Below are 8,386 nucleotides of genomic sequence, written 5' to 3' on the forward strand. Positions count from 1 at the left end.
AACTTACTAGGTTGTCTCTAGTTCTGTTTATTAACGCTGCCAAATTTACTCAAATCACATTTGAAAATATAAGGTGCATTTTAATTGTGACACTAGCATGGGTTTTGCCTTTTTCAAAACTTCTGCTCGCTTAGTCAACATCTTCATTGAGCTATTTGCCTTGAGCCCAAATTCTCATTCCTGGTCAGTTCAGATCCCTTGAGCATATATGTCACATTAAGATTTCACGTATCTCATCTGACTGTGAAAGTTCTACGCAAGCTTTGTTTACCAAAAAAAAAAAAAATGCATATTTTTGTACATGTTTATCCCTTTACAGTACTTGAATTAGTTTATAAAGTCTAAAAATGTCGTTGTGTTTGCTCTTGATATTTATTTGTGCCAGTATTAAAAAATATCAGCATTCAAGCACATACCCTCGATTAGATATGTCACACAATCTCATCTGGTACCGTGAGAGCTATTGACATTGATCTACACACTGTAATCATGTCAAATGGCCAATCATAAAATTTGGGAAGCAGTAGTAAAAGCAAGGAATATGCTGACATAGCAGCAAGTTTGCATTATGTATAAGATGGCAGCAATTGTGGTCAGTGTTAGTTGGAAAATACTAATATCAGACCATGCGTCTATGGGTTTAAGTATACGGTTAAGCTTAAAATAGCATCACATTTGTGGTACTTCTCTCTGCTACCATAATAGTACAAAGAAAATACTGAAATGACAAGATAGTATTTTGCCACATGAAAGGGCAAAGGCTATCTGAGGGAATTGAGTTTACCCGTAGGTGAAGGAATGTCTGTAACTGTGCAGTTCCTCTAGAAGAAGTTTTCACCTCAGTGTCCTCTAAAACAGAGAAATCTGAACAAGTGAAAATGCTTTGAAGACAGGTTCCCTAATCAGATTTTTTTATATATATAAAGAGAGAAAGATCTTTCATCACTCAGCCATACAGGGCAGCTGAATGCCAATTGGTAATAGAGGCCTTTCTGAAGAAAAATGAAATATCAGTCACAACCTCAGCCTTAAAGGAAGGAGGGGGGAAGTATACAATTGAATCTAGTTTTATTTAGAGTTGATGGTTTTCAAAAAGAAAAAGAAAAAAAGCCTGAAATACTGATTTATGCAACTGTCAGGTTTGAATGTATGCAACACAACTTTCTCAGATTGAATCCCATTGATTTTCTATAACCGTGTCAAGCAGTCAGTGCATCACGGCAGTTTCTGGGACTGTAATAAATAATCCCTTTGGAAAGAAAGTGATTCTTCTCTTCGTAAATACATAGGTGAACATCTTGTTCTCTTGCTCTTTCATGTCTGTTACAGCTTAAGCTGCAAGGCTGTTGTTTTTAAAGAAAGCGATTCCTTAATTCCCTATCTTCATTTTCGTTTAGGCTAACATGCTTTGTTTTTCTTCTGACCTTCTTGGGGCTTTTACTTCAGGGAGACGCTGTTAGAGTGGGATGTCATTCTGCTTAGGAGATGTGAAGAGATGAAAAGACCAAAGTGAATGCTTGCAAATTCAACTTGGAATAATTAGCAGCAGTACATAATACTGTGTGTTAATTCTGAAAGGCACTAACCTAGTCTTGAAAGACAGCCTTATATATGAAAGGAGAGTTAGCGCTAGCTCAAAACAAACACCACTTCCACAAATTAATATTCCCCATTAGATCTATTGGGTTTCTGCTCCAGTGCCAATCATAATCACTTTTGGGTGATATGGTTAGTTCTGCTTTTGAGCTTCATGTTTCTAGCCTAGAACTTCCATTTATACATTTTTGAGTTGATGTGTTTTGTGCGCCACACTAAATTTATAACTTGCTTTGCTATTGATTTGCTAGTTGTTCACTATTCTCTGTCATACATATTATTTAAAGTTAGTAAATAATTTAAAATGTGCTAAGGCATTCATTCAAGTACCTTCATAAGTAATTCTAAAACTGTTTACCAGAAGCATAATACCAAGCTAACGCGTATAAGAAATGACAACACTGTACTGTTTTCAAGTTAAACGTTTCCTGCAGAAAGCTTCCCACTCCCCAACTCACAAACATTCAATCGGCATGCAGCACATGCTTTTTGAACTCTACATAATGCCTTGAAGGCAAATGAAATGGAAAAATGAAATAAAGAAAAATAAAAGGAATACCTCTCGTGCAAGAAAGACAATGAGGTCTCAAGAGCAGGATTCTTCTTTCTCTCACACAACTTTCAAGTCGGTTCAGGCCGTTTCCTCTGACCAACAAATCCTGATGGCCGAAATTCAGTTAGGTGTTTCTGTGTTCTGATTTCCAGCTGAGAATTTTCAGGATTTCAAACTAAAAACTGTGGGTTGTATTATCTAATGCTGCCATTCTGCCTGCACAAAAGGCTTCCACTTGGGCAACACAACTTTCCCCTCCTCTGCAGCTCCCATCCCACCCTAAAAATTTGCTCCATAGGCTTGAGGGGCAGGAAGGGGTCAGAAAGGGGAAGAGACCTGTTGCACAGTGCTAGCCTACAAGTCCCAAGATGAATATCTTGACAGTTAAAGTGACATTGAACAGCATGAACTTGGAGTACAAGAGCCCTGATGGTTCAGTTCAAAGGCCCATCTAACTCAGCATCCTGTACTAGTGATCAACCAGGTACCTGTGAGAAATGTGCAATCGGGACATGAGTGCAATGGTTGAAAGCCAAATTGGGCTAGTTTGTCATAGTATATTAAAGGGAAGTAATAGTACCACTCTGTTCTGCCTTGATTACACCACACCTGGAGTACTGTGTCCAGTCCTGGGTGCCACAATATAAGAAGGATATTGACAAGCTGAAATACGTGCAGTGGAAGACAACCAAGATGATCAAGGGTCTGGAAACCAAGCCTTAGGAGTCTCGGTTAAGGGAGTTTAAACTAATGGCCACAAGTTACAAGAAAGGAGATTCTGACCAGCTGGAACATGTGAAGAGGTGGGCAACCAAGATGATCAAGGGTCTGGAAACCATGCCTTATGAGGAACAGTTGAGGGAGTTGGGTATGTTTAGCCTAGAAAAGAGAGGAGATATGATAGCCGTCTTCAAATATCTAAAGGGCTGTCACATCGAAGATGGAGCAAGCTTGTTTTCTCCAGCTCTGGAGGGTAGGACCCAAACAAATGGCTTTAAGTTACAAAAAAGGAGATTCCGACTAAACATCAGGAAGAGCTTTCTGTCTGCAAGAGCTGTTCAACAGTGGAGCAGACTGCTTCAGAAGATGGTAGACTCTCCTTCCTTGGAGGTTTTGAAACAGGTTGGATGTCCATCTGTCATGGATACTTTAGATTCTTGCATTGCAAGGGCAGGGATGGATTTAGGGTTGTGTGAGCGGTAAAGATTCAACTACCCGTCTTCCCAAAACCTAGTTAGCACTTTCCCAGCTTTGGGAAGGAAGTGGAAGGGCTCTAGTACCTTGCCAGAGCCCTTGCACCTCCTTTTCAAAGCTGGGCACCTGCTTACCAGAAAGGCATTTCAGAAGGCAGCATGAGGGCTGCTGGGGGTCACATTTTGGCCTCACATGGGGCGCCATAGTACTCAAGTCTGCCACTGGAAGGGGGTTGGGCTATCAGGGGCCCTTCCAACTCTACAATTCTAGGAAATATTGCTGTGTAAATATTGGCTGATTATTTGCTGTAATAAATCAGTTACATTTACTACAAGCTGTCATCAGCATCAATGTTAACCATTTATAGAAGGTAAAGGGATTATAAGGATACAAGTAAGTCTGTAAGTATGATGTTGTTTATCATCTCTTTAGTATAACTAACTGTGGAACATGTTAGTCATATGAGGTGAACAAAAGGAGAACCTGGAAATTGCACAAGTTAGGCCCATGGGGACTGGGCAGAACAATGAAGAGTAAAAAATGACTTACTTTTTCCTATAGAAAGCTTTTCCTGGATTCTAATTTTATTCTTGCATACAAAAGAATCTGTGGAATATGAAGATACTCAGCACTTCATTATCGGTTGCAATACCATGATTGTGGAACTTTCTTTCCAAAGAGGCTGAACTGGTGTATGTTAGAGAGGCATGCAGTTCTTCCTTAAAGACATTTCCCCAAAATATAATGTTGAGCAACCACAGAGACTACCTTTGGAGCACCTGAAAAGAGCATGATTATCTTTTTTAAAGTTTAAAGAATGCAGAAAGTCTCCACCCTGATCTGAAGAGCTCTGAAGGCAATGAAGAAGATGCCTTTTCCATCTGCCCATGGGCCTTTCCAACAACTTATTTGTTTAGGCACTGGGCTAAACCTTGTTGTTTCCTCTTTTATATACAATGGTACCTCGGGTTAAGTATTTAATTCGTTCCAGAGGTCTGTTCTTAACTTGAAACTGTTCTTAAGCTGAAGCACCACTTTAGCTAATGGGGCCTCCTGCTGCTGCCGCACTGCTGGAGCACAATTTCTGTTCTCATCCAGAAACAAAGTTCTTAACCTGAGGTACTATTTCTGGGTTAGCGGAGTCTGTAACCTGAAGCGTATTTAACCTGAAGCGTATGTAACCTGAAGCGTATGTAACCCGAGGTACCACTGTACTGTATGCTAGTTGATTTTAATAGAGTTATAAACTCTGCTGTTTTATTGACGATTTAGTGAATGTTGTTTAAAGGTAAAGGTAGGTCCAGTCGTGGACAACTCTGGGGTTGTGGCGCTCATCTCGCTTTACTGGCCAAGGGAGCCGGTGTACAGCTTCCGGGTCATGTGGCCAGCATGACTAAGCCGCTTCTGGCACAACAGAACACCAAAACCAGAGCAGTGCATGGAAACGCCATTTACCTTCCCGCTGGAGTGGTACCTGTTTATCTACTTGTGCTGTGTGCTTCCAAGCTGCTAGGTTGGCAGGAGCTGGCACCGAGAAATGGGAGCTCACCCCGTCGCGGGGATTCAAACTGCTGACCTTCTGATCGGCAAGTCCTAGGTTCTGTGGTTTAACCCACAGCACCACCCGTGTCCCTTTTAACTGCCTTTAACTTGACTAGAGACAAATAGCAGGGTTTGGGGGATGGGAAGTGGGATAATATGTTCCCATCAGCAAAAATGACATTGGGAGGGTTGATCCCATCCCCACTTTTACAGGGTCCTGATCCAGCCTGGGTTCCTTAGTGGTTGCTATATATGTTTTTTAAAAATAAAGATAAACCACTGCAATCACGCATTTAGCGGTCAATCATATGACAAGATGGCTCAGCTGACCAGAAATGGGTGGCAGGTTGTCCCCTAAGCCCATTCTGCTAGGTCACATGACCTGTCAACACAGCATAAAACTATTTTAAAGACTTGTTTCCCCTTTGCTAGGCTTGGGCACAGTAGCAGCAGCCCTCCTGCTGAATGAGGTTTTGTTTCTGGTGTAACTTTATGCCAGCTTAATTTACACCAGCTTGCTTTATGCCAGCTTCATCTACATTACATTGCTCCCTTAATGTTGTGTTTGGCTTGAGATGTACATGTTAGAAAGGCTGGAAATTGAATGGGAGTTGCCTTGGTGGAACTCTGATGGCGATGTGGGTGGCGCCTGCATTTGGCTATAGATCGTTACAAAATAATATAAACTAATTGTAATTTCTGTGAATTTGGGTGTCATTCAAGGAGTTTCAGGGGAATGGAGAAAAGGGACTTTCAAAGAAATGGGAAAGCATTTGTGCTGAAGTGTCGCATGGTTTTGGCTTTCTTCTCTAACAGCTGAGAAAAGTGATGGAAGCTTGTTATCTGAGATACATAAAAACCAGACTGAACAAAGCACTATAAAATGCATTGTAAGAAGCAATCCTGCAGCAACAGGAAAAGTGAATACATCTAATGGTTTTCTCCCCCCCCCTCCATATCTCACATCTATCGTTTGGGTGTGCAGCTCTGCTGAAAATGATGCTCTTTTAGAAGGGGGAAAAAGTATTCCATTTGAAAAGGTGGTAGAAAAGACAGAACAAATTCTATTGCTGAGGGAAAAAATAGACTGAAAAAGCCAGTAACTCATATATTCTACTGAAAGTGGGTCTCAAAGAGAAGAGCTTGTTAAAACGGAAACATTAGCTGCAGTGCATTTGATTTTCCAATCTGCTCTTGCATGCTGTAGTAAAAGGAATCTTTAGGAGACAAGCTGTGATTTCTTGAACTTGGAGAGGGCAATAGCTAAGGTGGACCATCTTCTATTCAGACATATGTGCATGCTCCCCAGCCTCCATAATCCAATGAATCAAAAAGCTCATCTTCAAACAAGCCATGGGAAGAAAGAAGCAGAAGCTGAGGAAAGGTGAGATTAACCAACAAACAGCTGAGTGTAGAGAGTAGGCAAAGCAGGTCAGAGGCAGCCTGAGAAATGCAAAAAGTGGGCTAGATCAAAATGTGCATGTTTCCTTTTCATGTTATTAGCAATCCTCGCAAAACATTTGCCAGAACATGCTGGCAGTAAATCACAGGTGGTGAGCAATCTTGTACACATACAGTGACCTGCTCTGGAGTTGTCATCCACAGATAATTGCAATCCCATTATAAGCAGTTTTGTTACTTAACTGCCCATCAACATGAGAGGCAAAGTAATGGGGCAAAGGAGGGCCAGTGGCTGTCTAAACCTCTTCTTCAAATGGCAGCAGTCCCAGGGCCTTGTGATAAGAATTCCAGCATTGGGGGAGGAGGATTCAGATCCTATGTTGAATTGAAGGGACCCTCCTTCCCCTTCAAAAGAAAGACCCAGAGGGATGCAAGTTTGCTCAGTCTGCGTTGATCAAAGTACTGCACAGGTGAGTCAATCCTGTTCCACCATCTTCCTACTCAATTCTTTTCCCATCCAGTTCTGTACCACAGAAAGGTTTTCTGCAACACCAATATGTACCTATATCATCCACTTCAGAAACCGATGTTGAATTGTGTAGGTGAGTGAGCCTTTGCAGATCATTCTGTGACGCCCCAGGCACAACACCTCCCATGATCCCAAACAAGATGTTTTTCAGGGAGTGACTACTTACATGTGCAAAAGGTCCTATAGGCACACCAGGGTGTGTGTTGTTTTTGGGGTGTTTTTTTTACATGGATGGAGGTGAGTGGCAACAAGCAATCATTATTTGAAAACTTGGAAAAGTGCATAAATTGTCTGGGGTGTTGGAAGGACCTATGGGCAGCTGGAGAGACTACATTTGAAGTATGCGTGAAAGGTATACAGTTCTACCTTAAAGACATTTCCCCAAAGGATAACCTTCCAAAACCTGTAAGAATTTAGGAAATTGAGGAATGTATTATACTAAGTTTGGGCAGCTGGTGAAGCTGCAGAGCCATGCAAGGATCTTGTGTACTTGTTTTAAGGAAGAACACCTTGGCCGCTTCCTGACATTACTAAAGGTAAGGACTGCAGCATGCTGGAGCATTCCTCAGAAATTCTTCCCACTACCATGGCCATCTCATGAAAAAAGAAGTAAAAGACTTCTTCTTTCAGGATGCTGGTGATAAAGACTTCCAAAAAAACTGAGGGTAGGGTTGTGCACAGTTCTGCCAAGAAACAGTGGTTGTTATTCATGTAATAAGACCAATCCACACTGATGTTGCCCAGCAAAATGCTGGGTTGATTCACAGTGGTAGCATATCTCGACACTGCACTGCCGCATGAATATTTCCCTTGTGCCAGTCTACATAGTCAGCTGAGGAGCAAAGGCAGGAGTGAAACCTCTCTCTGAACACAGTGAGCCGAGCCTCATCAAATCGGGCACAGACATTCACATATTTCACAACTAGTTTTAAAGTCCAAAGGCCTTCAATCATCTGATTTAATCTAAATGACTAGCAGCTTTTTGCCTCCTTGTTCATAAAAATGATTTAACACAAAGTACAGGGCTCAGAAATCAATCTCCTGCAGTCAAAGAAACCTGTGTAGTATTGTCCTTTTCTGTCTACAAAAGAGAGCTGACGTCACTGCTGCCTCAAGAAAATACGAATTCACATAGAAACAAAGCACAATTTTTCTAACTAATTACCTTCACTCACATTTTTGGTGAATACACAGTTTATATGCAGGTAAAAAAGAAGATGAAGCAGGTTTTGTGCTCATAAACACTGGGTGTTAGCCATGTTGGGGTGCATGTGAAAACCTGTTCTTTAGCACTACATTGGAATGAATGGCAGTCAAATCAAATTAGATCAAATACTGTTGTTGGGATCACAGTAAAAAACATTTCAGGTCACTGGGATAATTAAAAGGACAAGGGCGAAGCTGTCGAGGGTCATAAGGTCACAATGTGATTTTGTGCACTTAGATATTCTGCTTCGCTCTGTCTGTTCCCTTTCGGGTAAAATTGTGGCTAAAAAGGAAGTTACTAAAACAGTGATATCTTTGTCCTGATCTTCCAAGAGATACCTCATTTGACTTCTTCTTGGAGTTAT

The 8,386-nt window shown here is 41.3% G+C and overlaps 1 long non-coding RNA gene across 1 annotated transcript; it reads right to left on the bottom strand.

Moving 5' to 3' along the window:
* Nucleotides 1-1,051: 1,051 nt before the first annotated feature.
* Nucleotides 1,052-2,269, bottom strand: LOC309530968. The gene is made up of 2 exons (XR_014218993.1): nucleotides 2,156-2,269; nucleotides 1,052-1,474 (listed from the first exon to the last, which is right to left on the bottom strand). It is a non-coding gene; the product is annotated as an uncharacterized lncRNA (long non-coding RNA).
* Between the last annotated feature and the right edge of the window lie 6,117 nt (nucleotides 2,270-8,386).

The sequence above is a fragment of the Podarcis vaucheri genome (genome assembly GCF_965113315.1).
Source record: "Podarcis vaucheri genome assembly, chromosome: 4".
Lineage (NCBI taxonomy): Eukaryota > Metazoa > Chordata > Lepidosauria > Squamata > Lacertidae > Podarcis > Podarcis vaucheri.